Source organism: Phyllostomus hastatus, unplaced genomic scaffold (assembly GCF_019186645.2).
Source record: "Phyllostomus hastatus isolate PE091 unplaced genomic scaffold, TTU_PhHast_1.1 phas_contig_148, whole genome shotgun sequence".
NCBI lineage: Eukaryota > Metazoa > Chordata > Mammalia > Chiroptera > Phyllostomidae > Phyllostomus > Phyllostomus hastatus.
This window is the reverse complement of record NW_025333607.1, coordinates 3,219,184-3,245,272: the sequence shown is the minus strand read 5'-3', so window position 1 is coordinate 3,245,272 and position 26,089 is coordinate 3,219,184. Positions and strand designations below refer to the sequence as shown.

Sequence of the window (26,089 nt, the reverse complement as noted above, 5' to 3'; positions counted from 1 at the left end):
TTCAGACAGAGAGGAGGGGGGAGGGAGAGAGGGAGGGATGGAGGGGGGGAGGGAGAGGGAGGGATGGAGGGGGGAGGGAGAGAGGGAGGGATGGAGGGGGAGAGAGAGAAACGGATGTGAGAGAGGAACATCGATTGGTTGCCTCCCGTGTGCACGCCAGCTGGAAATCAAACCCACAGCCTAGGTATGTGCCCTAGGTATGTGCCTTGACCAGGGACTGAACCTTTTTGGTAAACGGGACGACATTCCAGCCAACTGAGTCACCCAGCCAGGGCAAGTCATACTTTTCCATTTTGAAATTGTGGGAAGAAACTTGGAAACTCTGCAAAGTTGCCCCTCGAGCCCTCCGTGCGCATCGGTCCTTGAACAACACAGGTCCGAACTGCGTGGGTCCACGTACAAGCAACGTCGTTCCAGTAAATGTGCGGGTGACCCTCCGCGTGCCCAGCTCCGCATCCACGCCGTTCTGTAAGAAAGGCTGGATCGCCTGAGGATTTTGGCATCTGCGAGGGTCCTGCCACCAGCCTCCCGTGGATGCCAAGGGGCGACTTTGTTAAGTTTGGGGGGAGTCAAGAGTTGGACATGCATTTTGACTGCGTGGGGTGTCAGGCCCTGACCTTGGCCTGGTTCCGGTCCGCCGTGTTCCCTCGCTGGCTGGCGTCAGCAGGGACTCGGGCGTGGTGGTCAGCGGGCTATCGCGCATTGCTATCAGGACTGACTGTGACTCATCGGTCGTCCCAGGCTCGCCGGCCGCCAGCCCGGAGCCTGCAGGCTGGGGCCTGTCTTTCTTCACTGTCGTCACCATTCTTCGACCACGGTGCACAGATGATGACGCTCCTGCTTTAAATTCCTACCAAACCCGCATCTCCCCTCACCCCGGCCAAGCGTCTCTGCTGCCCGGGAGGCAAATGCTGCGAAGTCCTGGGGCCCTTCCCAGCTGTCCAAGGAGAGGGGCCCAACCTCCCAGGCCACCTCCGGTGAAGTGCCCAGACACTCCGGGTGTCGGTCTGATGCTAATAGATCCGAGCGTTGACTATGTGTGAAAAGGTGTTAAAACGTGTGATGTTTACAAATGTAACCGGCGGCTCCTGTTACGGACTAAACTCCTCCCCATCAAGCCCCAGTGTGACTGTTTTGGGAAATAGGACTTCGATGAGTAATTAGATTAGTGAGGTCACAAGGGTGGGCCCTCACCACAATGGACTGGTGTCCGATAAGAAGAGGAAGAGACACAGGATCCCCCTCTCCCCGAGGTCCCCACCCTGCCCCCTGTGCAGAGGAAAGGCCGTGTGAGCACCAATGAGGGGTGGCTGTCTCCGAGCCAGAAAAAGGTCTCACTGGGAGCCACCCCTTCCAGTACTTTGGTTTGGACCCCAAGCCTGGAGAACCGTGAGGAATAAATTTCCGTTGTTTAAGCTTGTGGCATCCGTTTTGGTGAGTCAAGCAGACTAAGACGGCTCTTCACTGCTTATAAGATGAAGGCAACTAGTGCAGGGCAAGGCCACGGATGACTGTCGACAGGCCCCTGCACTGCGGTGGGACACGGGGGCAGGCAGAAGGACGAGGGTGAAGCCCCACCCTGCTCGCCAGGAGGGCGGTGTCTGGAGCATACCAGAGTCATCCCTGGGAAGTACTTCCAGCAGCTCGAGAGCACCTGGGAGCCGTCTTATCCCCAGGTGGTAGCAAGGTGCCAGACGAGGCCCATATCAGCAGGTCAGGATGGTCTCCATGTGGCTTCCAGGCCCCACGGGGACATGCCTCTTACAAGAGTCTCCAAAACTTGGGGAAGCGCAAAGGACGGCGTCCACATTAGGTGTCTGACGTGCATTCGAAGCTGCACCCAGTCACGTGCCATTTACCAGCAGGAAGCCATTTCTACCAGAAGCAACTTCGTCTGACAGTGCAGTGGACACGTGGCATCTTACGTGGTTTCCAGGGCGTGGCAGGAGAGTGACGGCTTCCCAGTGAGGTGCAGGTATGTCCTGACTCGCTGTGCTCACGGTCTGTTCCAGGACAAGGGGATTAAGACTCCAGGCTGGGAATCAGTGGACTTGCAGGTAGGGAGGGTGCCCTGGGCCCAGTGGAAGTGGGAGGAGCGAGGCCAAAGGGCAGGGTCTGCATCAGAGATCCGAGTGCCCCGGGGGCGGAGAGGGGGGGAATGGGTGCTGCACCTCGGGGCTGCAAATGGCCAGAAAATGGATTTTCCCTTCCAGCCTCCAAGAGGAACCTCTACTCCGCCAACACCTAATCTAGCCTGTTGAGACCTTCCAGAACAGCAAAACTCGAATCTGTGTTGTTTTAAGCCCCTAAGTTTGTGGCAATTTGTTACAGCTGCAAATCAGGGAAACAGAGCTAGGTGGTGGGCCAGGCCAGGCTCTCAGAGCAGGGGTGAGGGTCCTGAACCTGCTACGCACACCAGACACACAGCTGGCCCCCATTCCTCCAGGCCCGTCCCTGGTCCTGCCCAGCTGCACTGACACCCGGCTTGGGCCGCAGCCCTAACTGAGAACCACAGCCTGGGCGGCCCAACAACGGACACGAATTTTCTCGCAGTTCCGAGAGCAGAAGTCCCAGCTCCGGCCAGATAGGGGCAGGGCTGCTTCCTCCCAGCCCTCTCTCTTTGGCCCTGCGGGTGGCCACCCTCTCTGTGTCCGCACGCGGAGCCCCTCGGCGAGGGGCTGTGTCCTGGTCCCTTCCTCTGAGGGCCCCAGTCAGAGTGTGTCACGACCCCATAATTGCCTCTTTAAAGGCCTGTCTCCAAACACAGTCACATTCGGTGACATTCTGAATTTGATGGGGTGCACAATTCAGCCCCTCACTCCGGCCTCTGGACCCCTCCGATTCATGTCCTTCTTACATGGAAAGTAAATTCACACCCATCCCAACAGCCTAAACGTTAGTCTTTGTCCGCATCAACTCCAAGTCCGAAATCTCATCGAAATCTCCCCTAAATCGAGTGTAAATCAAGTGCGGGTGAGGTGATTCGTCCTGAGGGAAAACCCCTCTCCAGCTGCAAACCTGCGGAACCAGGCCAGTGACCTGCTTCCGAGTTCAGGCGGATGAGGCGGAGAGGAGAGACCTCCCCACCCGGAGCACGACCAGAGCAAGAAGGACCAGAGCAAGAAGGCGCCGTGCTCCCCGCCAGTCTCTGCGAGGCCCTTTTGCACGACATGACATTGTTTCAATGGAAAAAGTGATTTTTACAAAGTGGGTAGGGACAGAGAAAAATGATGCTTCTGAGTTTTCCACATAATTTTTAACAGAAAAGGACGGATGTTGCCGTCTTTCAGCTCGGTGCTTTATTCGAGAAGAATACATTTTTTGTAAAATTTTGAAGGGCAATTAATTTTCTCATTTCTGGATAAATGATCTCATAAAAAGAGAGAGATGATTTTGTGCCAAAGTATCAGGATTTTACTTTACATTGTGTGAGTGTGTTTGAGAGAGAAAGAGGTAGAGAGAGAAGTGTGTGTGAGGGATGTGTGACATGCATGCGTGTGTGTGTGTGTGTGTGTGTGAGACAGAGGTGTGTGTATGTAATTTATTTCCCCTTGCCTTTGCTCTCTGGGAGTAGTTTCACTGCCCTAGACATCCTCTGAGGACCCGTCCAATCCCTCCACCCCCCATTCACAGAGGGACAGGTGTGGCGTGCTAGCAACAGACAAGGTCCGAGTCTTTATAACTTTTGCTTCCAAAACCCTGAGCTGAGTGGGGAAGAATTCAGGGTAGAGCAAATAAGTGCCTTGGCCAAGTGCAGATGAGGCTGGGTTTGGCGTTAAATAGCCACCAACCAAAAACACCTGGAGCCACCAGAAACTTCTTCAGAGGGAGGCGGCTGTGTTGACATGCTGGTTTGGACATCTGGCCTCCAGAACCCAGAGAGAATAAATTGGTTTTATTTTTGTTTTAAACCATCCAGCTTATGGTAGTTTGCTACTGCAGCCCCAGGGAATGAATGCACTTGGCCTTCACATTTATACACCGAATTCTTCCTGTGCTTCATTCTCAGTGCTCGCATGTGAACCGAGAACTGACACCAACGAGACAAGCAAGTACATGTGGAGCCTTCCTGCCGGCTTCACAGTTGGAGGTCTGTCCAGAAAAGTCCAGCCATGGTCTTTTCTGGACATGGTCGAGAAAAGCCATGGTCGACGCATGGTCGATATAACAAGAATGGTTTGCGCAACATCGATGTAACCTGGCAGCCAAGGGGAGTGGACTTGAACACTCATGCGTGAACAATGACGACTTCACTGTACTAGTCCGTGGGGGCAGCAGACCCCATTGAGTGAGCATGTGCACTGTGTGGCTGTCACATTCCAAATGACTGAGCGAGTACAGCAATGAATCTGCATCAAATTTTGCGTTAAGCTTGACCATTCCTCCATAGAAACTATTCAGATGTCTCAGAAGGCCGCAGCTGTGGGCAACTGGTGATTGGCAGCTTCATCATGACAATGTGCCCGCTCATGAACCACATCTCGTGCAGAGTCTTTTGGTGCAACATCAAATCACCGAAGTGACTTAGCTCCCAGATTTGGGGCCCTGCAACTTCTGGCTTTTCCCCAAACCAGAATCACCTTTGAAAGGGAAGAGATTTCAGACTGTTGACGAGATTCAGGAAAAAACGACGGGGCAGTTGATGGTGACTGGGAGAACTGTGTGAGGTGCCAAGGCATCAGCTTTGAAGGGGACTCAGGTGTCATTGTCCTACGTGCAACGTTTCTTGAATCTTGTATCTTCTTCAGTAAATGTCTCTATTTTTCATGTTACATGGCTGGATACCTTCTGGACAGAGCTTGTATTTCCTGCTGGCAAGAGGGTGGTACATATACATTAAGGAGATCCTGAACTGCATGCTACAGTGAAAGGACATTGTTTCTGGATGCCATTAAATGGGCCGACTGATTGATTTAAAGGCCTGTACCTTTGTATCTCACCAATCTGCATGATTCAACTAGTAGTCCCAGCCAACAAACAAACAGAAAAGGCAAGCCTTGGCCAGAAGTAGGAGGAAGAGTGGAGCCACCCCCACGGTCAGAGTGGCCCTCTGCACTAGCCAGGTGGCTGGGGGTGGGGTGGGGACTCAAAGCCTTCTCGGGGGAGGCATGGAGGGCTGGCAAGACCTCAGAGCAAATGGTCACCTGGTGTCCTGAGGGAGAGGGCTCAGGGGCAGCCTTGAGGACAGTGCTCTGCCCCAGACAGGACCCAAAAACACCAAGAACCACCAGCCTCAAGGACCAGAGGGGCACCTGTCTGCACACCCTGGCCCTGCATAAGTTCTGGGGGACCCTCAAGCAACCCAGAGAGGCTGGGGACATCTTGTCAAGACTGAGATGAAAACTCCTTGCCAGCCAGTGGCACGTTTGCTTCAGGTAAACAAGAAGAATCACTACCCCCAACTCCCGGCCCGAGTTGGTGGGGAGAGGTTCCCACCAGCCCCACCCACCTGGACGTACTAGCAGGCCTCCCCTTTTTTTGGGACCACGCATCTGGCCTCCCCACAGCGACCCAGCTACCCTGCCCCCATGCCTCGCTCCGCTGTTGGCCTTGATCCCTCCAACTCCTTTGATTCAAGGGCTTCTGCCACTCACCCAGCTCACTCCTGGCCTGACAGCTCACTGACGCCTCCACGAAGGCTGACTCCCTTGGAGTCTGACCGATCCGGCAGCCATGCACTTGCATTCACCACTCCCCCTGGAGCTCATGGAGCGGGGCTGGACCCGGGACTTGGGACTCGGGGCAGCTCCTCTTAGAGCAAAACTGGCCCGTGCCGTCCCTGGGTGTGATGAAGTCAGACACCTGCCCGGGGTTTCACGCAGGGACTTGACTAGGAAACAGGTGAGCCTGATCCTTGTGTGAGGAAGGCAGAGGTCCAGAAAAAGCGTTATGGTTACTTTACTTTTTGACCATGTTTAAGGTAACGACTGGATTCATTCTTCTGAAATGTCAAATACAAGAGACTTAAAAAAAATTGACACCCCACTCCCTCTATATAATATTCAAAATAACACAATTCCAACCCAGCCCTAGAGCTGGCTGCCAGCGCTGACTGTTCGGTGCCTGGAATCCCCGCCCCCACACTTTTGTTACAGAACAAAAGGGGGGGCCAAGGGCAGCCGAGGCAATATACTATTGCCTGAAAGGAATCCCCCAGGTTCATTATGTCCCCCGCCAGAGGAAAGACTTCTCTCAATGCCAGAGATCGGTGAAAAGGAAAGGAATTTATTATTCATTTGAAATAACACGAACTAAAGTTCCCCACAAATGCACACAGTCCTCCTGGCACCCTCCACATGGCAGAAGGGAGCACTTCCAAAGCCTCGTGGCCCTGACTCTCACCCAAGCCTCATGGTCCCAACCAAGATACCGAAGCCACGTAGTCCTAAACAGACGCGTGGTCCCAAAAAGAGAGACGCCCAATGGCTGCTGTGCCTCTGTTTAAACCCCAGCGCTAACCTTCCCTGCAGCCCCATTTCCGGCTCCTCCCACAATTGGCCACAGCTGCCAGCATCCCCGGCAGGTGTGGCCCTGTGGTGGGGAGCCAATCATCTCCAAGCTCTTCTGGTCCCCGTTACAAGTCCCTGTTTGGGCCCGGCCCCCACTCTTGGCTGCACCCTGTTACACTTTTGCTTCTGCTACCTCATCTCTGCGCCACCCCACTCTTCCTGCTAAAAGCCGCCTCCCCTCCCCTTCGCAGCAGCGTTTAGGCGACGCCAGCCTCTTGGAAAAAGCTCCCCTGAGCTGGCCACTCCCGTTCCTATGATGCTCCCAGGTTTCTCATCGTCCTCAGGGCATTGGGCCTTGTATTCAAATCATCGTGAACCTGCCTCATCTTCCTTTGCAATGGGCTGGCCCTTTTGAGTGCAGAGAGCCTGCTACATTCGTTTCTGTATGCTCAGGGCACCTAGCAAATGGTTCAGCACCCATTAACTGAATCGAATACAGAAGAACAAACAAAAACCCAGCATCACCTCCTTTCGCTGAGCCAATGCCACAGGTGCAGGAGTAGCAGTGGCCACTACAAAGTCTCGCCATTTGTTATTACAGTTTACATTCAGTTCTACTTTGTGTAAGTTTCAGGTGGACCGATAGTGGTTAGACAATCGCACACATTACAGAGTGTCGCCCCTGATATTTCCAGTGCCACCTGGCACCGTGCGTGGTTATTACAGTGTTAATGACTATATTCCCCTGGCCATGATTGACACCCTGTGACTATTCCGTAACTACCGATTTGTACTTCTTTATAAATTATTTTTTAATCCTCATCCGAGGACATTTTTTCATTGCTTTTTAGAAAGAAAGGAAGGGAGAGAGGGGGGAGGGAGAGAGAGAGAGAGAGAACGCGCAACACTGACTGGTTGTCTTCTGTATGTGCCCCGACTGGGGATCAAACCCGAAATCTCCTGGTGCACGAGAGGGTGCTCCAACCAACAGAGGCGCACAGGCCAGGGCCAGATTTGTATTTCTTAACCCCTTCACCTGTTCCCCCATCCTCCCAACCCCTCCCCTCTGGCAACGAATAGTCAGTTCTCTGTGTCTATGAGTCTGTTTCTATTTTGTTTGCTTGTTTATATTGTTCTTTAGATTACAAATGTAAGGGAAATCATATGAATTTGTCTTTCTCTGACTGACTTATTTCACTTAGCACAATAGCCTCGCAGTGGTGTCCAACCTGCGGCCCAGAATGGCTATGAATGTGGCCCAACACAAAATTGTAAATTTACTTAAATGTTTTTTTCTTCATCAGCTTTTGTTAGTGTTTGTGTATTTAATGTGTGGCCCAGAGACGCCACAAGGTTGGACACCCCCGCTCGGGGGCTCTCCATGCTGTTGTCACAGCTGGTAGTATTTCATTCTTTAAAAAATTTTTAATATATTTTATTGACCATTGGGGTTGTCCTATTTCTTTTTCCCATTTATTCCCCTCTGCACTGTACCCACCTTCCCACCAGCATTCCCTCCCCCACCGTAATTCATGTCCATGGGTCATACATATAAGTTCTTAGGCTTCTCCATTTCCCATACTATTCTTAACCTCCCCCTGTCTATTTTGCATCTACCATTTATGCTTCTTATTCCCTGTACCTTTTCCCCCCTCCCCCCTGCTGATAACCTCCATGTGATCTCCATTTCTGTGGTTCTGTTCCTGTTCTAGTTTTTTGCTTAGTTTGTTTTTGTTTTTGTTTAGGTTCGGTCGTTAATAGTTGTGAGTTTGTTGTCATTTTACTGTTCACATTGTTGACCTTCTTCTTTTTCTTAGATAAGTCCCTTTAACATTTCAGATAATAAGGGCTTGGTGATAATGAATTCCTTTAACTTGACCTAATCTGGGAAGCACTTTATCTGCCCTTCCATTCTAAATAATAGCTTTGCTGGATAGAGTAATCTGGATGTAGGTCCTTGCCTTTCATGACTTTGAATAGTTCTTTCCAGTCCCTTCTTGCCTGCAAGGTTTCTTTTGAGAAATCAGCTGACAGTCTTATGGAAACTGCTTTGTAGGTAACTCTCTCCTTTTCTCTTGCTGCTTTTAAGATTCTCTCCTTATCTTTAATCTTGCATAATGTAATTATGATGTGCCTTGGTGTGTGTTTCCTTGGGTCCAACTTCTTTGGGACTCTCTGAACTTCCTGTCTATTGCCTTTGCCAGACTGGGGAAGTTCTCCTTCATTATGTTTTCAAATAAATTTTCCATTTCTTGGTTCTCCTTTCCTCCTTCCAACATCCCTATGACTTGGATGTTGGAATGTTTAAAGTTGTTCTGGAGGTTCGTAAGCTTCTCATTTTTTTGAATTCTTGTTTCTTCATTCTGTTCTGGTTAAATGTTTATTTCTTCCTTTTGCTCCAAACCATTGAGTCCCAGTTTCCTTCCCATCACCATTGGTTCCCTGTATATTTTTCTTTATTTCACTTTGCCTAACCTTTACTTTTTTCTCTATTTTGTGGCCATATTCAATCATTTCTGTGAGCATCCTGATTAACAGGGTTTTGAACTCTGCATCTGAGAGGTTTGCTATCTCTTCATCATTTAGTTCTTTTTCTGGACCTTTGATCTGTTCTGTCATTTGGGCCATTTTTTTTTTTTTTTGTCTTGGCATGCCCATTATGCAGTAGGGGGAGGAGCCTTAGGTATTGATCAGGGCAGGGCAACCCAGGTGGCTGTGTAGTAAGGCTGTGTGGGGGAGGGGGAGGGGGAAATGCCACTCACTCAGTTCTCTCCCCGCTTTCAGTCACTTCTCTCCCCCTACCCACAAGCAAATTGGGTTCTTCTGGTGCTCATTTTTGGGTGGGTGGGTTTGTGTATGTCCTAGGACCCAGTGGGTCTCTCCAACAAACTCTACTAGGAGACTGGGAGTGTCTCCTGATGCCTCAACCCCTACAGGATTTTATAGTCAGAGGTTTTGAAGCTTTATTTCCCTGCACTGGAACCCTGGGTTGTGTGGTCTGTCTTGCTCCCCAGTTGTTCCTCCCAGTTTAGCCGCACCCAAATGTGGGACTGAGCACTCTGCCAGCCACCACCTTGGCCACCCCAGTCCTCCAGTCACTGCCTCACTTGTCCCACTTCTCCAGGGGCCACTTTGCTGTGAGTCCTCTCCTCCCCTGCTGCCCATCTCTACCCCTCCTACCAGTCTGGATGAATGTTTCTTCTTTAACTCCTCGGTTGTCCAACTTCTATACAGTTATATTTTCTGGCAATTCTGATTATTTTTTTGTTTTTAAATTTGTTGTCCTTCTTTTGGTTGTGTGAGGAGGCGAAGTGTATCTACCTATGCCTCCATCTTGGCTAGAAGTCTCATTCTTTTTTATGGCCAAGTAATATTCCATTGTATGTATGTACCACATCTTCATTATCCAAACATCTGTTGATGGGCACTTAGGTTGCTTCTGTATCCTGGCTATTAAAAATAATGCTACAATGAACACAGGGGTGCATATATTTTTTCAAGTTAGTTTTGAGTTTTTTCGCATATATGCTCCAAAGTGGAAGCACTGGATCATAATGCAGTTTCATGTATAATTTTTTGAGGACCCTCTACACTGTTTTCCACAGGGGCTGCACCAGTCTTCATTTCTACCAATAGTGCATGACAGTTCCCTTTTCTCCATAGGCTCACCCAACCTTGTTGACTTAAAGATGATAGCAGTTCTGATAAGTGAGAGGTGATATCTCATTGTGGTTTTAATCTGCAGTTCTCTGATTAGTGATGTTGAGCATCTTTTCGTGTATCTATCAATCATCTGTATGTCCTCTTTGGACAAGTGTCTATTCAGGTCTTCCCCCCACTATTTAATTGAATTTTTTGAGTTGTATGAGTTCTTTATAAATTTTGGATATTAACCCCTTATCAGATGTATAATTGGTAGTTATCTTATTCCATTCAGTGGGTTGTCTTTTCATTTTGTTGATGGTTTCCTTTGCTGTGCAAAAGCTTTTTAGTTTGATGAAGTCCCATTTAATTATTTTTTAAAAGATTTTATTTTTAGAGTGAAGGGGAGGGAGGAAGGGAGAGAAACATTGATCCATGCCTCGTGCACACACTGCAACCAAGAACTGAACCCACAACCCAGGCATGTGCCCTGAGCAGGAATCAAACCAGGGAACTTTCAGTTGGCGGGACGATGCCCAGCCAGCTGAGCCACACAGTCAGGGCTGTTTATTTTCTTTTGCTTTCCTCTCCAAGCAGATATATCAGAAAAAATATTGCTAAGAGAAATGTTAGAGGTTTTACTGCCTATGTTTGCTTCTAGGAGTCTTATAGTTTCAAGCCTCACATTTAATCCTTTAATCCATTTGAACTTATTCTTGTATATGGTGTAAGGAGGTGTTCATGTTCTAGTTTCCTTTTTTTTAAAAAAAATATTTTATTTATTTTTAGAGAGAGGGGCAAGGAGGGAGAAAGAGAGGGAGAGAAACATCAATGTATGGTTGTCTCTCTCACATCCTCTACTGGGGGCCAAGCCTGCAACCCAGGCATGTGCCCTGACTGGGAATTGAACCGATGACCCTTTGGTTTGCAGGCCAGTGTTAAATCCACTGAGCTACACCAGCCAGGGTGTAGTTTCCTTTTTTGGCATCTCTCTCCAATTTTCTCAACACCATTTCATGAATAGACTATCTTTACCCACTGTATGTTCCTGCCTCCTATGTCATGCATTAATTGACCATGTAGGTGTGGGTTTATTTCTGAGGGCTCTATTCTGTTCCATTGACCTATATGTATGTTTTTTTGTCAGTACCATGCTGTTTTGGTTACTATAGCCTTGTGGTATAGTTTTATACCAGGTAGCATGATTCCTCCACCTTTGTTCTTCTTTCTCAAGATTCCTGTGGCTGTTGGGGACCTTCTGTGATTCCATATAAATTTTTGCATTACTTGTTCTAGTTTTGTGAAATATGCCATTGGTATTTTGATAGAGATTGCACTGAATCTGTAGATTGCTTTGGGCAGTGTGGACATTTAACGATGTTAACTCTTGCCATCCGCGAACACGGTGTGTGCTCCCATTTGTGTCCCTCTGCATTTCCTCTGACCCTTTGTAACGGCCTGTCATCTTGCCCCCCAAAATTATGTCAAGTAAAATAGCTCAGGTAGGAGTAAAACTAGTAGGACAACTTAGCAAGTTCATAGAATGCTAGACACCGCCACCTGTGTTTTTTGAGACTACGTAACAACTGAATGGCTTGATCTCAGAAAACAAAAACGGTAATGTGGCCCTCATTCTAGGTTAGACGAATTTGTGACTCGGAGACAGCGAGGTGTCCCCACGAGAGCAAGAGGACCTGACTGCGAGGGCTGCTACCCTCTGACACTGTTGACAGTTTGTCCCATGTGTTGACAGATTTCTCCACGGTGCCTCTTCACACTGTGCAGACAGACACAGACCGACCTGCGCTGCTCAGGTGAGCTCAGCATGCAGGAGAATGTTGGAACAGCAGAGAGAAAAGAGACAGGGACACACTAGATGAACCTGGAAATAACCTGGACAGATGTGTGTTTCCCAGGAAAAAAGACACAGAGTCTGACACGCGTTTTACCTTAACGTGTTGACAGCCTGTGGATGATCCCGGCAAAGTGCCGTATTTGCCGTGAACAAGGAGCACTTTCTTTACCCAAATTTTTTGAGGGAGAAACAAGGATGTGCATCATACATGGGTGTAATGATTACATACCATGGGTATCGTAGTGGGTATAATCATCCCGTGCATAATGTGCAGAAAAAACGTGGGTGCGCATTATACACAGCGAAATACAGTCGTTTTGGGGGGGAACTGTCCCTGAGCAGCAGAGGTGGCGGCAGTGAGTGGAGGTGAGCAGAGGGAAATGCCCCCTCCTCCCCACGGCCGGAGAAGCCACAGACCGCAGGGTCTGCACGGCCGACCCGACCCTCGGAAGCACCTGAAGTGACGCCAGTCCTCCTGCGCTGGGTGGCTGGGCTGTGGGACATCTCTGGGTAGGACAGTGAGCCAGGGACACGGGCTCTGGCCACTGTTGTGAAGAGGCCTCTACCCGAGACGGGAAAGTTGTGAGTGAAAGGCTGCAAAAAGCCAGAAGAATGGAGAATGGGCGCGTGGTCCAGCCCACAGACAACGTCTTTGTGAGGGAACAGGGGCAGGTGCAGAGACCAGTGCCACAGTCTGTGAGCAGGTGGAATAAGGCTCTGGCCAAGGAGAAGCTCCCTGGGGGCGGGGGAGAGTCAGAACCAGAGGGCGGCAGCTGGGGTCTGCGAGGGCACGTGGGGTCCCGCTGGCCACTCGCCCGTGCCCACTTTGGCAGGGAGCGTGGGGGACCGACGGCCGGTCCCACGACGGCCTCGAGTGCCTGCACGGGGAGGCCAGGCATTCACGCACCGCCCTGCGGCGGGAGCAAGGCTGCTGGGAGATTCATCCACAGGACGACACTGTTAGTGAACACGGAGGACCGGAACTGAAAGGGATTCTGCAGACAAAGGTTCTGATGGGTTTGAATCTACGGGTCCCTTCTAAAGTTAAAAAAAACAACAACAAAATAAAAATAGCAGTCTCCCTTATAGCAGTACTTCCAACAGCTCCTGACTCACAAGATGAGACATAGAGAACTCAGCGATACACTTAAGTTCCTTTTCGCCCCGTTGATGCACACTTGCAAATTAGCTATTTACTCCGCACGAGACACCCACACTCAGTCTGCAGCGGGTCCCTGCGTGCACTGGGTTCCAGCCCTCGGCAGGAATCCTGGGTGCCCCTGTGAGCAGCTGAGGGCTGGAGGAGGGGCCGCTTGCCCTCCTTCAACCAGCCAGTCGGTGGATGGGAACCGGTGGCCCCGAGCTGAGCTGCGAGGAGCCCTCCTCTGACCTCATCTGGGGACCTGGGGTCCTCCCTTTCCCGGACAGGCGGGCCCAGAGCCGGGGTGGGGGGACTGGCTCTGGGCGCAGACAGAGCCTCTCGCCGACTGCTCAGTGCTGCTGCCTCGGGGCGGTGGGTGGAGGATGGGGTGGGAGAAGACAGGCAAGGGCATTCTGTCCTGCACCTTCACGGTAGGTTCCGACAGCAGGCCTCAGGGACGCATTCTGGACTCGAAGCTTTTGATTTATCTGAGGAAGGCTCTCAGGAAGGCAGGACCCCAAACGCACCTAGACAGAGAACAGAGAAGGGCTCGGATGGGCCTGCCCCTGGGACACCTGTGGTTGGGGGCAGGGCGGTGAGTAGGGCGAGACCACGGGGGCCTGGGGGACGCAGGTGGAGGGAGCGCAGTCTGCCCAAGAGGCAGGCCCGCAGCCTGTCATTGTCACTGCACTGCCAGCCCAGGCCCGCAGCAGCCTGTGGCCGTGCAGCGCCACTATCACCGGCGCGGATGCCACATTCTCCAAGGTTTGGATGGGCAAACAGCACCTGTAAGGGAGACAGGGTGGAGGTTTGGATGGGCAAACAGCACCTGTGAAGGAGACAGGGTGGAGGTTTGGATGGGCAAACAGCACCTGTGAGGGAGACAGGGTGGAGGCTTGGAGGTTTGGCCGGCAAACAGCACCTGTAAGGGAGACAGGGTGGAGGTTTGGATGGGCAAACAGCACCTGTGAGGGAGACAGGGTGGAGGTTTGGATGGGCAAATAGCACCTGTGAGGGAGACAGGGAGGAGGTTCGGATGGGCAAACAGCACCTGTGAGGGAGACAGGGTGGAGGCTTGGAGGTTTGGCCGGCAAACAGCACCTGTAAGGGAGACAGGGTGGAGGTTTGGATGGGCAAACAGCACCTGTGAGGGAGACAGGGTGGAGGTTTGGATGGGCAAATAGCACCTGTGAGGGAGACAGGGAGGAGGTTCGGATGGGCAAACAGCACCTGTGAGGGAGACAGGGTGGAGGTCTGGAGGTTTGGAGATGGGCAAACAGCACCTGTGAGGGAGACAGGGAAGAGGTTCGGATCGGCCCACATGCCGGGTTCATCTCTGACGCTCAGGCAGCCCAGAGGGCCGGCCTCTCAGTCCCTGGCTGGCCTGGGAGGTGAGATGGGCATGCGCAGGACTGGGAGCCGGACAGCTGAATTACTCCTGGATCTGCTGTCATTCACTATGCAACTTTGGGCCATTACTTAACCCCCTGCTTTCTTCAGCTGCAAAATGGGAAGAGAAATCATTATATTTTTTTCCTATCGCTGCTGCAACAAATTGCCACAAACTTACGGCTTGCAACAATACAAACTTCCTATCTTAGGGTCTGGTGCGTGTTGGGCCACAGCTGCTGGGGGTTCTGGGGAGAGCTCGGGGCCACTCTGCTCCCCAAGCCAGCAGCCCAGCCTCTTCCAGTCTCTCTGGCGCTGCTGTCCTCCTCTCTGTGAGGACGCGTGACGGCACTGGGCCCACCAGGTAACCCAGGAAAGTCTCCCCATCTCAAGCCTCTGAACTTCACCACCTCTGCAAACTCTCTTCTGCTCTGTGAGGTAACACATTGACAGGTTCCAGGAATCAGGGTGTGGCCCTCTTGGGGGGGCGGGGATTGTTTTTCCAACCACAATAGTTGCCGAGGACGAAACAGCTAATACCATAAAAGACACTTAGAGACTGGCTGTAGCAAGCACTCAGTAGATGTCAGCTATTATTATTATTTGCCACGCCTTCTTCCAACCATGTTGTCTGACAAGGTCCCAACGTAGAAAGAGGGAATTCAAGGAATCCACCTTCCTGGAAGAGAACGTGGCATACAAAGGGGGGTGGTAATTTTCCTGGGGATTGCTCTTAATAATTTCCTTGCTGATATTAATCATGGTCTTACTTTGTACCCTGATTCCCATGAGACCAGGCCATGAGGAGAGAGAGGCTCGAAGTGAGTCAATGATTGATTTTGAGGGAAATTCCAAAGGGACAACTAGTTCTCCCTAGACTATTGAATCCTGCCCAAATTGTTTAAACAAGGTGTTTATAAACCTGAGTAAGAAATTATCCCCAATTGTGCCCATAAAAGAATTCATGAATCAGTTACCAACAGGCTGAATTATTGGCAGATTTTCCCACGCCTGTTCCTTACCCACAGATACAAAGGGTCTTCCAAGAAAACAAGAAAAAAAACTATATAGACCCCTACCCACAGCCCAGGGATACCCCTGGGTAGCATATCAGATTAATGGCAAATTATGGTATCCCCCAAGAGGAGCTAATAGTCTCCAGAGGGTTCCAGATCCCCCACTGCCTTATACAGGAGCATATAATGAGGGTGGCATTAGAATAGTCAATAAGGATAGAGTCCAAGTGCCTTATAATAGTCTAAATTTCATGGAAAGGCTAGCTCGAAGCAGACCTCCCTGGTGTTTATTAACTAAGGAACAAAAAAGGTTTACTGTGGCTGGATTTCCTGTCCATCCCTCCTTACATGTTTGTTTTGGTGATTAAAAGGTGGTTGGATTGTTAGACACCTGTATCTCAGGTTTATTGATTTGCATAATTCCAATGAAGTTGTACAAAATAATTTCTTGACCAGAGAACAAAATCCCCTCTAATAAAATAGCCCCTGAATGTCTAAAAGTTGTTGGAGTAACAGCCCCTCCTTTACCTTGAGTAGGAATACATATCAATTAGAGTTAGGCAGGCAAAGAAATAAGAGAAGCTGGTTAGCTGTTACAAACTAAGCACATAGAAACAGTTACCAGGGAGTCAGAGTCCATGGTACATACAGAAACATTTTAGACAGAAAAGGTAAATAGCTAAGTTAAACATCACAAAGGCCTTATAATAAATTTCCTATAACCTCTACTCAATCTAGTGTATCCTTTTGCCCCATGACAAATTCTGAGAACTTTAAAAAACAATAAGACATTCAAACTCTACGTACAGCTATTTCTAATTGTCTGATTTATGGCTCTCCTGGTCAAAACAATCTTTGTTTAATATAACTGAATCTATGGAAACTTTCGTACTTTTCCTGGTTACCTTTGTATTAATTTTTTTCTGCTTCACCTGATTGCAAATGTTAATCACTACCAAAAATGAAAGTATAAAAACCTGCTTGTGCTTGCAATAAACGGAACAGAGCATCACTGTCCTTTGAGTCGTGTTGTCGACTGTCTCCCATCGCCGACGCCTTACCCACCTTTCAGGAACCCCTGGACCCAGCTACAGCCAGACCGTGGCAATTATTAATGCCGTTTGCTCAAGCAGAAACTCAGCCTGGAAAGCCACCCACTGGCTCAGCCCGACCCTTCCCTCTGGCCAAATCCTGAGCCCTCTGGAAGCCTTCCCTGCCCAAGGCTGGGTTCCGCGTCCCATACGGTTTGGGAGGAACCTGTGCTTGATTCCACGTTGTGCTGGAGTCATCCGCCTCCCCCATGAGATTTTCAGTCTCAGGCGCGGGGACCTCCCTGTGCTCCTCTCCGAGCTCCACCCCAGCACACGGCACGCAGACGCACTCCCGGCTCATCAGGGCCAACGCCCGTTCTGACTCCCAGCAGACCAGGGGCAGGCAGGCTCGCCCAGGCTGCAGAGCTGCTGCTGCCAGGGGCAGAAGGGGAGGCGGGCGGGTCTGTCCTTCGGGGTCACCGCGCTCTGCACAGAAGTGGTCCTTCAGGGCGCACAGCTGGCTGCCCAGGAGGAGGAGAATGGGAGAAGACAGGGCCATGCGTGCGGCTGGAAAGGACACTCAGGTCTGGTGGTGCTTCAGCCACATGGTGTTTGCGGGCAGCCACTGCCTCCAGCTCCACCAGGGCAGGTGAGGCCAGCACAGGAAACGAACTGGGGACACCGACACAGTTTGGGGGTTACCACAGGCAAGGAAACAAATGCACAGACCTTGTCCGGTTCAGTGGTTTGTAAAACACAGGTTCCCACGCTCTGGCCCAGGCCTGCTGAGTCAGAATGCCTGGGGCTGCGGCAAAAATAGGTAGTTTTGGAAAAACTACCCAGGTACAACTTCCTGCCAAGATGGCGACGTCATAGGTAAACGTGGCTCGCTTCCTCACACAACTACATCCAAATTACACTACACATTGGGAGAACCGTCACTCAGAACCATTGGAAATCGAGCACAGTGGAAGTCCTGCAACTACGGAATTTAAAGAAGAAACCACATCAAGAGTGGCAGGAGGGGCGGAGATGCAGAACAGCTGGTCCCAAGCCCACACGTGGCGGGTAAAGATTGGGAGGGATGTCTCGGAAGTGAGGGGTCCCAGCCCAAGTCACGGGGCGCCCAGTCTGGCTATGGGGGGCTGAGTCACCTGGGTGATTTGATGTCTCACCAAAAAACTCTGCACAAGACGTGATGCATGAGCGGGCACATCGTCGTGGTGAAGCTGCCAGTCACCAGTTGCCCACAGCTGCAGCCTTCTGAATGACCGGAATAGGTTCTGCGGAGGAACGTTCAAGCTTAACAGCAAATCTGATGCAGATTCGTTGCTCTGCTCACTCAGTCGTTTTGAAAGTGACAGCCACACAGTGCGCATGCTCACTCAGCAGTGTCTACCGCCCCCACTGACCAGCGTGGTGAAGTCGTCATTGTTCCCATTGCTGGGCCCCATGACACGACACAGTCGTGCCCCTGACCCGCGGGGAACACGTCCCGAGCCCCCAGGGGAAGTCTGAAGTCACAGACGGCATGAACCCCCACACTGGCCCTTGCACGGAGCACTTCCTGGCTTGTCTTTGACGCGCCGGCTGCTGGTGTCACTACTCGGCACGGTGACTTGGGCACCGGCACCGCGATGCCCTGACAGTCACGGCGTCACCCAGACAGCTTCTCAGTGACGCGGGGGTGGGAGCATCTACAGTGTAAAGAAGCTGGACACAGGGACGGTCCATGTCCTGTGTGGGGCAGAGCAGGCTGGTGCAAGATTCCACCGTGCTACTCAGAATGGTGCGCAGTTTGAAACTTGAGAGTTGTCAGTTTTTGGAATTTTCCACTTTTAATACTTTCGGACCTCCATTGACTGCGGGAAACTGAGACCACGGACAAGGGGCCGCTGTGTAAAAAGCCTGACCGAGCGGTCTCCTGGCGCGTCCAGGCCCACAGCAGCGGGGCCCCCGATCTCGTGATGGGGGGTCCGTGGTCCAGCCTCCTGGGGCCCCTCGGGAGGCTGTGTCCCTGGGGTGTGGGGAGGCTGGCTGCTGGGCTGCTGCGGCATCCACAAAGCAGGCGAGAGCTCTCCGTGCCCTGCGTGCGTCGCGATGCTCAGCCTGTCCCTCTGAGTGACGCTACCAACACTGCTCCTGGGGACGCAGTCGTGCCCTGCGCTGGGGGAGCAGCGGCAGGAGCCCCAGAGGAGCAAAATCCCGGTCCTGTCCAGGAGGGCGGCTGGGCAGAAACCACCTGTGGCCTGTAACGTCTCACCTGCCCCAGTCTCGTGGGCTCCAGGCGCACCAGACACGGTCGGGTCCAGCCAGTCGCCTCGGTCTCCGGTTGGTTGGCACCGCGAGTCCCTCCAGGAGCAGCCCCCGCAGAGCTGCCCCTCTCCCCGGCTCCCTTCCTGGCTGCATTGTCTCCCAAGCACTTATGGTTTGAGGTGCTTATTTATTAACTTGCTTACTTAAGTTACTTTTGGTTTTCTGACTTATTGTTCTGACCGCCCCCACCACTAACGTGTAAATTCTGCGAGGGCAGGACTGGCTGGCTCCCCTCCACTGCCTGCTGTTGTTTACTGCTGCGTCCCGGCACCGAGAAGGAGCGGCGAGGGGAGAGTGAGGAAACCCACCAGGGACAGGGGTGCCGCACAGCTCACGACACAGGTGCAGAGTTGGGAGGGGGCAGGGCCTGGGGAATCCAGGTTGCCATGGTGACCGTGAAGCAGGGCCACAGGAGCCTGGGGCAGGGAGAGGGGGACCCAGAGGCTTGGGAAGCACATAAAATAAAAACTCCTCTCACCGAGGCTGATGAACTGTAGCCCCCATGAGGCCGGTGTGTCGGGGACAACGCGCACAGACAGGGCCGGGCTGGACGTGCGGGCACAGAACATGAGTCATCAGAGCGGAGGGGAGTGGCGGGCGCAGCAGCCCCAGGGGCTGGGGGGCCGGGCGTCCCCTCCGAGGGACCTGGCCTCCTGAAAACCTGCACTGGGAGGAGCGTGCGTTTCACAGAATGACTTTTGGTTTGCCCCGACACCACCACCGCTGTGTTTACCTACCGCCCCTCGGCGCCCCTGGGAGGGCAGTCGCCCACCACATGGCTTCGCCTGGGCACCGGGGACCCCGTCTGTGTCCAGCCAGACTCTGCTCCTCCCGGACGGCCCTCCTCACCTGCAGGTCACACACGCTGTCCCCACTTGCCTCCACCTGCCTCCTCTAGGCCAGGGCGTGTTACCCTGAGAGACCAGCCCCAGACGGGAACCCTGGGCTCCCTGGACATTGGCCCCTCCCTTCCCCACGCCTTCAGCCAGCAACGCTGACCCAGGGGCAGGCGGAGGGCCTGGGGACCCACCGCAGTCCACCCGCAGGCACTCCCTGCTCTCCCTCTTCTGTCTCATTGCTCTGAGTGGCCCCGCGCGGCATCAGAGGGCCAGAGCAGGACCCAAGAAATCCTGCATCTGCCCAATGGCAGCCGTGGACCCCCGTCCTCAGGGCACAGCCTCCCACAGGCACCTCCCTTCCCGGCACTCCTGCAGCCCGGGGCCTCTGCCCTGCAGGTCCCTCTGCCTGGAAAGCCCTTCCTCATCTGTCTGGACTGAGAAACCTCACTCGACTGCTGGGGCCTGAGGACATGACGTCCGGGGCAGGACCCCCCCCCCCCCCCCGAGTCCCGCTGCTCCCACAGAGCTCTGAACGTGCCTGTCACAGCGTCCTCCCGGGGCAGGGGTGCCCCTGAGCTCTGCGACGGCCCGCCTGCCGTGTCTGACTCGTGCTGCAGTCCCAGGGAAACATCCGGGGCCCAGCCTGGGGGGCCGGTCTCGGGTGCCGCAAACAAAGCCCTCGGACTCCCACGGTGGTGTACGCACGGTGTTTTAGAATCTCCTCCATTGCTTCAGCAAGTCCCATGCACCGAGGGAGCCGTCCGTGGTGGGCAGAGACGGAGGAGAGCGCAGTCAGCAGAGAAACGCACAGGAGAGCCAGGGAGAGGCTGGCGTCCGGGGAGGCTGGTCGGGGTGTGGACGGGGAGGGCTCTGGGGTGCAAGTCCCACGACCAGCGCACCTTCTGCTCAGCGAGGCTGTGCCGGCCAGCCCGACGATCAACTCGTTTCAAACAGCACTGAGTACCACAGATTCCAGCACCGGAGGGGTTTGGAGAGGAGCTGGGAGTTCGGCGGAATCAGACGCACTAGAGAGCACAGCGAGCCTGGGGCTCGGGGCCGGGCCCCCAGGCAGGACACGCGGGGCTTCTGGCCAGCGCCCGTGTCCTGGGAACGTGGGGACAGGGCACAGCATTGGTGGGTGGCGGTGGGCCTGCGCTGCCGTCTGGACAGGGCGAGCACGGAGCCGGTTCTGCCAGACCCACCAGGAGGAGGAGGATGGTGCTGAGACTCCAACTCAGGGGGCGGCGGGGCCAGAGTGGGACCACCCGGGGGCAGCAGGTCTAGGGATGCGGAGGCTGCAGCCCCCGCTGGATGGAACCCTGTTCAGGAACAGGGTGGGGAAGCTGATGAGGGCCAGCATCCCACCTCCCTGCAGCAGCAGTTTCATGGCTGATGTGGCCATCAGTCCCTGAGGGGTTTCCCTCGGGGTTCAACTCGGTGTGTGTGTGTGTGGGGGGGGGCGGTGTCTCTGCACCCAGGCTGCCCTCAGCTGTCCGGGAGCCCAACGGTGCCTTTGGCTCCCGTCACACTGGCTATCCCATCAAATGTTCGCCTGTACACTTGTCACCTGTCACCTTAGCCAGGGCACGGCCCTCCCCGGTCGGCGTGGCCCACAGCTGTCAGGCATAAACAAGCAGCTGCAGATGGGGGCGCCCCGGGCTGCAGAGCAGCTGTCAGGGCATGAGCAAACAGAACTGCCCCAAGACTGGGAACAGAAATCAAACCAGCAGGATTCCTCACGCTGGCCTGGCACGCCACAGGCTGGGGGCTCCAGACGCCACTGCCGGGGAGAGGTCCCGCTGGAGACATGGAAGGGAACCTGAACGCACCACCCCGAACACACCGCTCTGGCCCGGGGAGGGCTTTGAGCTGAGGGCAATGAAGGGCCAGCAGACACAGGAGGGGCGCTCCGACCTCCCCATCTGCCTCACAGCAGGCCCCGCCCCCGTGCAGGGATGCCGCTTGCACGTCCCAGGGCGGAGGACGCAGAAGGTGTGCCCTGCAGACCTCACCACGCAGCCCTCACCTGCCCTGAGTTTCCCCCGACAGTTAGTTAGCTGCCTTCCCAGACTGACCGTCCCTAGAAACTCAGCCCCCGCTCTGCCTTGTCACCGTCCCACAACTTCTCTCCCTCTGTTAAAACACAAGTGCGGGGGCGGGGGTCTCCCCCTCCTGCTCGGCCGTGCTGTTCCTGGGGGCCCAGTTGACCACCCTTCTCTGCTGTTAATCTCCCCTGCTGTAGCTTATTCCCAGGCTGCAGACAGGGAACCTCAGAGGGCAGAGGGAAGGTTTCCATCCTGCCCTCCTGTTTCGGTCAAGGGTACGCAGAGCAGGTGCCCCGAGTGACAGGGCAGTGGCCCCAGACCAGGCTGGACAGACACCACAGAGACACCCTTCCCGGCCTGGCGCGGACGCTGGCGCAGGCCAAGAAAAAGGGAAGCTGGAGGTCACCGTGAGGGGGCCACAGATAGGAGGGGTCCTGGGCTGCCGGAGCCTCGCAAGGGCAGTGGGTATTGTGGGGGTCGCGCGGGGGGCAGCTCTTTGCAAAGTGTGTTCACGGTTTGATTCTGGGCATGGGAAGGCGGGCTCTGGTGCCTGACCTGGAAGCAGACCTTTGGGCCTTTGCCCTCCAGCCGCGTCAGGGCCTGAGCCACAGAGCCAGCCATCTGGGCCGGAGAACCACCGGCAGCCTTCAGCACCCCGCCCCCAATCACTCTGCTGTCACCCCCACGCCAGGACCCCCAGCTCTTTCCTTCCTGCTCTCCAATCCCATTTCTCCTATCGGGCCTCCGACCCGAGGGGAGCGGGGCGGGGGCGCACGCGTGTTTGTCTCGGCCACACCTTCCGCCGCGGTTGCGAAGGTGTTCCATCCAACAAGAGCTCTTAAAACAACGGACAATGTTTCCGTCCTCCCCGTTGCTGTCCTTGGCTCCTCCTCTGGTGGCGACGGGGCAGGGGTGGACGAGAGGGCCCCTGGCTTCGAACTGGACCGAGCACCGGGACGCACAGGGGCGGGCGGGAAAAGCAGAGAGGCGCACCGAGTGGGTGGAGGGCTGTCCTCCGCGACCCACTCGGTCGTGGGGGAGGAGAGCGCTTGGGCCCCACGGGAGGCTGAAGCATTTCTCCGATCTCTTCTCTCTTCCTCCCCAGCCCCCAGGGAGCAAAGGTCCGCCGAGAGATGGGAGCCCAGCGGGGGGGAGGAGCACGCACCGCCCGGGGCGCCTGTCCCGGCGCGCACCCCTTCCTCCTCTCCCCGCGGCTCCGCGCTCTCACTTCTGGGTGCGTGCGCTTGTCCTGGGTCAGGTGAAAGTCACCACCGCTCTCCACCGAACACCCTACGTTTTGCTAAAGGGGAAGCTCGCAGGTGTGGTGTGAGGATCAATGAGACCACCTCCGAGATGCACCCACCAGGCCCTCCCGCCCCCACTGCCCGCTCCCTGGGCTCCTCCCAGGCTGGGCCCTGACCGGGGACCCTCAGGGCTTCGGGGACACTGGCTTCTCCACAGCCACGAGGACCTCCTCGCCTCCTGGACACCTGGGGCCCCGCACAAGCACCATGCCTCCAACACGCCCACGATCCCATCGGCACCAGACCTGCCACTGTGGGCCGAGGTCCGCCGGGAACGCTGGTTACAACCCGGCCGCCATCTGGCCTCGCAGAAGCCCCCTGACCCAGCGGCTGGGAGAGGTCCCGCTCGCTGTTGGACGGATGTCCTCGGCGTCCGCACTGCCTTCTCTGAGGCACTCTTGTTCAGCAGCGCTTCTTGCCTCCACGCCCTCCCCCAAGTGGAAATTTCATTTGCGTCTGTTTTCACTTCTGATCATTTATTTAAGACGTCTGCTTTATTCTTCATGTGGTTTCCATCGGCTGGCTGAAAACTTGCAGTAGTGCCATGCTAACTTTTATATATTATAACTGATCCCTGGTGTTCCTTTTTCTTACATTTATCTCCCATAATTTTCCATTAAAACAACCTGGTTCCTGTTAAAAGAATATTTCATAGTACTTTTGGTGTATAAAAGAAGTCAAATTTCAGTTTCTGGTTTACAAAAACTGAATAAATGATCTCTCTACCTGGATAGTAAGTCTCTTTATGCCTGAATATGTCTAGAGCCAATAAAAATACCGAGTAAAAAAGGAAACGGCAGGATTAGACAGTAGCATATGCTCCCAAAGGTAATTGTCTTAAAGATGCTGTTTCAAAATTCCATGAAGAAAAAGGGCAATTAAAGCGTATTGCGTGTTAGGCGTTCTCCCTTCTTCAAGTCGAACAAAAACGAGAGGAACTAAGGAAAATGTGAGAGTGAGGCGTGGCCATAAATGAGACTGACTCGTCAGTCATTTCTCAGCCACTTGGTCGCCTTCCGACATAAGCGGTAGTTGTGTGTGTGTGCGCGCGCGCGTGTGCGTGGGGGAGTGTGTGTGAGCGCCGCGTTACACACGGGAGCTCCCGAAGCCCCGCCCCGACCTCCGGAGACAGCCACCTGGTACTTGCTCCCCGGGGCCGGGGGCGACAGTGTCCGAGTTCCCACCCAAGAAAGTGCGGGGATCTGGGTGCTCGAGGGCTGCCAGTTTCATTTCGAAAACTGTAAAATGCACGTGTGAAAGCTTTTTCCTGGCTTTCCCACCATGGACCAAGGCGAGGCCCAGCCGGTCCCGGGCCAGTGGGAACGACCCTTCTGCTGTGCCCTTTCTCAGCTGACCCCGCTTCCTCCGGGGACTTTGATTGACGGGAGGCTGAAGACTGCAGCCACGGCCGCGGAGGGGCCAACGCGAAGGCCACTGTCCCAAACGGTCACTTCAGCCTGATAACCCCAGCGCGGCTGCTCCTTCAACTAGCAAAGCACCCGGCACACCTTGTGTGCATTGGCGTCGACACCGACTGGTGCTGCGCCCACCCTTTCCAATGGCTGGCAGGCGGGCCAGCCTCACACTTGGGTAAGGAGGCCCGGTTTACAGGTCCGGGGGCTCCTTTCTCGGGACTGAAAGGCCTTCCACCTCCGCGTTCCCGCCGCAGCCTCTGCGGGGAGCAGGGTCAGGGCCACGCGGCTGCCTTCCCGCCCGGGGCAGGCAAAGGGTTTCCCCAAAGAACCCAGGGGCCGGCGCAGAGCCGAGGTCTCCTCGGGCAGCTCCGAGGCGCCTGCCCCCGGATTTTCCGGTCCCCCTGGAGGACCGAGGAGCGGAAGGCAGCACTGGCACGTCTTCGCGGGGACGTGAGCGCAGCCCGGCAGGCCTTGGCTGTGACCAGCGTTCCACAGCCCCGGGAGGGAACAGCAAGCCAGGAGAACCGGGGGGGGTGCGGGGGCGGGGGGTCCCAGGGGGCCGCCAGCTACTTTATCACTTGCTCAGACTTTGACATTTGGGACTTCCTAATACCCTAGTTCAAGACACACAAAATAAGCAAATCCTCCTAAATTAGGACGCCTTCTACAGCCGCACCTCTGCCCCTCGCCCTCCCGTTATTATTTCTAAGGCATAAATCAGACCACCGCCCCTCAAAGCCATCGGGCGCGCGCCGCGAGTGCAGTGCAGTCCAGCACCAGCCGCGGGGACAGACGCCATAGGCGGGGACACACCCGCGCCCGTCGCCGCCAGACCCGGGAGAGGCAGGTGTCCCGGTGTCAGGAATCAACAGAACTTCTGCTGGCGCTCGCCGAAAGCCTTTTCCCCAATAAAATGACCGACAGGCCAGTCCACCCCTTCCCTGACGGTCCTGTGAACGGGGACGTCTCTGCCGAGACAGGAGCGACCGCTCGGTGACCTACATATGGACACCGGTCCCCGGGTACCTCGCCGCCTCCGACGCCGACCCCCAGGAGCCTCCGGAGCCTCGCGAGCGGCCCGTACGCACCTGCGCTCCGCGGAGGGTCCCGGGTTGGAGCAGCCGCGCACCTGCCGCCCGGCTGGGGGCCGCGCGTTGGGCCGCGGGCACTGGAACCGCCCTCCGGGTCCGGGACGTTCCGCCGACCCCGGGGGTTTCAGCTCCCCCGATCCCGCGGAGGCCGGGCAACGCCGCCGGTCCGCACAGCCCCGCCGCCGCTCGCCGGGCGCCGCTCACGCGCGGGCTTTGTCTCCGGTGCCGCGCGCGCGGGGGGCCAGGCCGCTTGGCATCGTCCCCGTGGGCGCGGGCGGCGGGCGGGAGCCCGTCAGCGCTCGCCCGCCCTGGAGAGGCAGCGGGGGCTGAGCCTGGGGCAGCGAGCGAGGCCGGCCGGACGCCGAGCGCCTGTCCGCTGGGCCCTACGCACCGCTCGGAGGCGCGACCCGGCCCCGCCTCCCTCCTCCGCGGTGGTCGCGGCCGCTCCGCAGCGGGGTCTCCCCGGGCGCCCGGGAGGGGCTGGGAAATCCCGCCCGCCGCCGACGTCACTGGTGCGTCACCGGGGCTCCCGCGCCGGGGCTCCGCGCCCCCCGCG

General features: G+C 55.0%; 1 protein-coding gene across 1 annotated transcript in view; it reads right to left on the bottom strand.

Annotated features, from left to right (window-relative positions):
- The window catches only part of GNG4 (G protein subunit gamma 4), a 50,112-nt gene extending 24,449 nt beyond the window's left edge, over positions 1-25,663 (bottom strand). Inside the window, exon 1 of the mRNA XM_045817361.1 lies at positions 25,531-25,663. The gene's annotated coding sequence lies outside the window, so the exon portion shown is untranslated. The remainder of the gene's footprint in view (positions 1-25,530) is intronic.
- Positions 25,664-26,089: the final 426 nt, after the last annotated feature.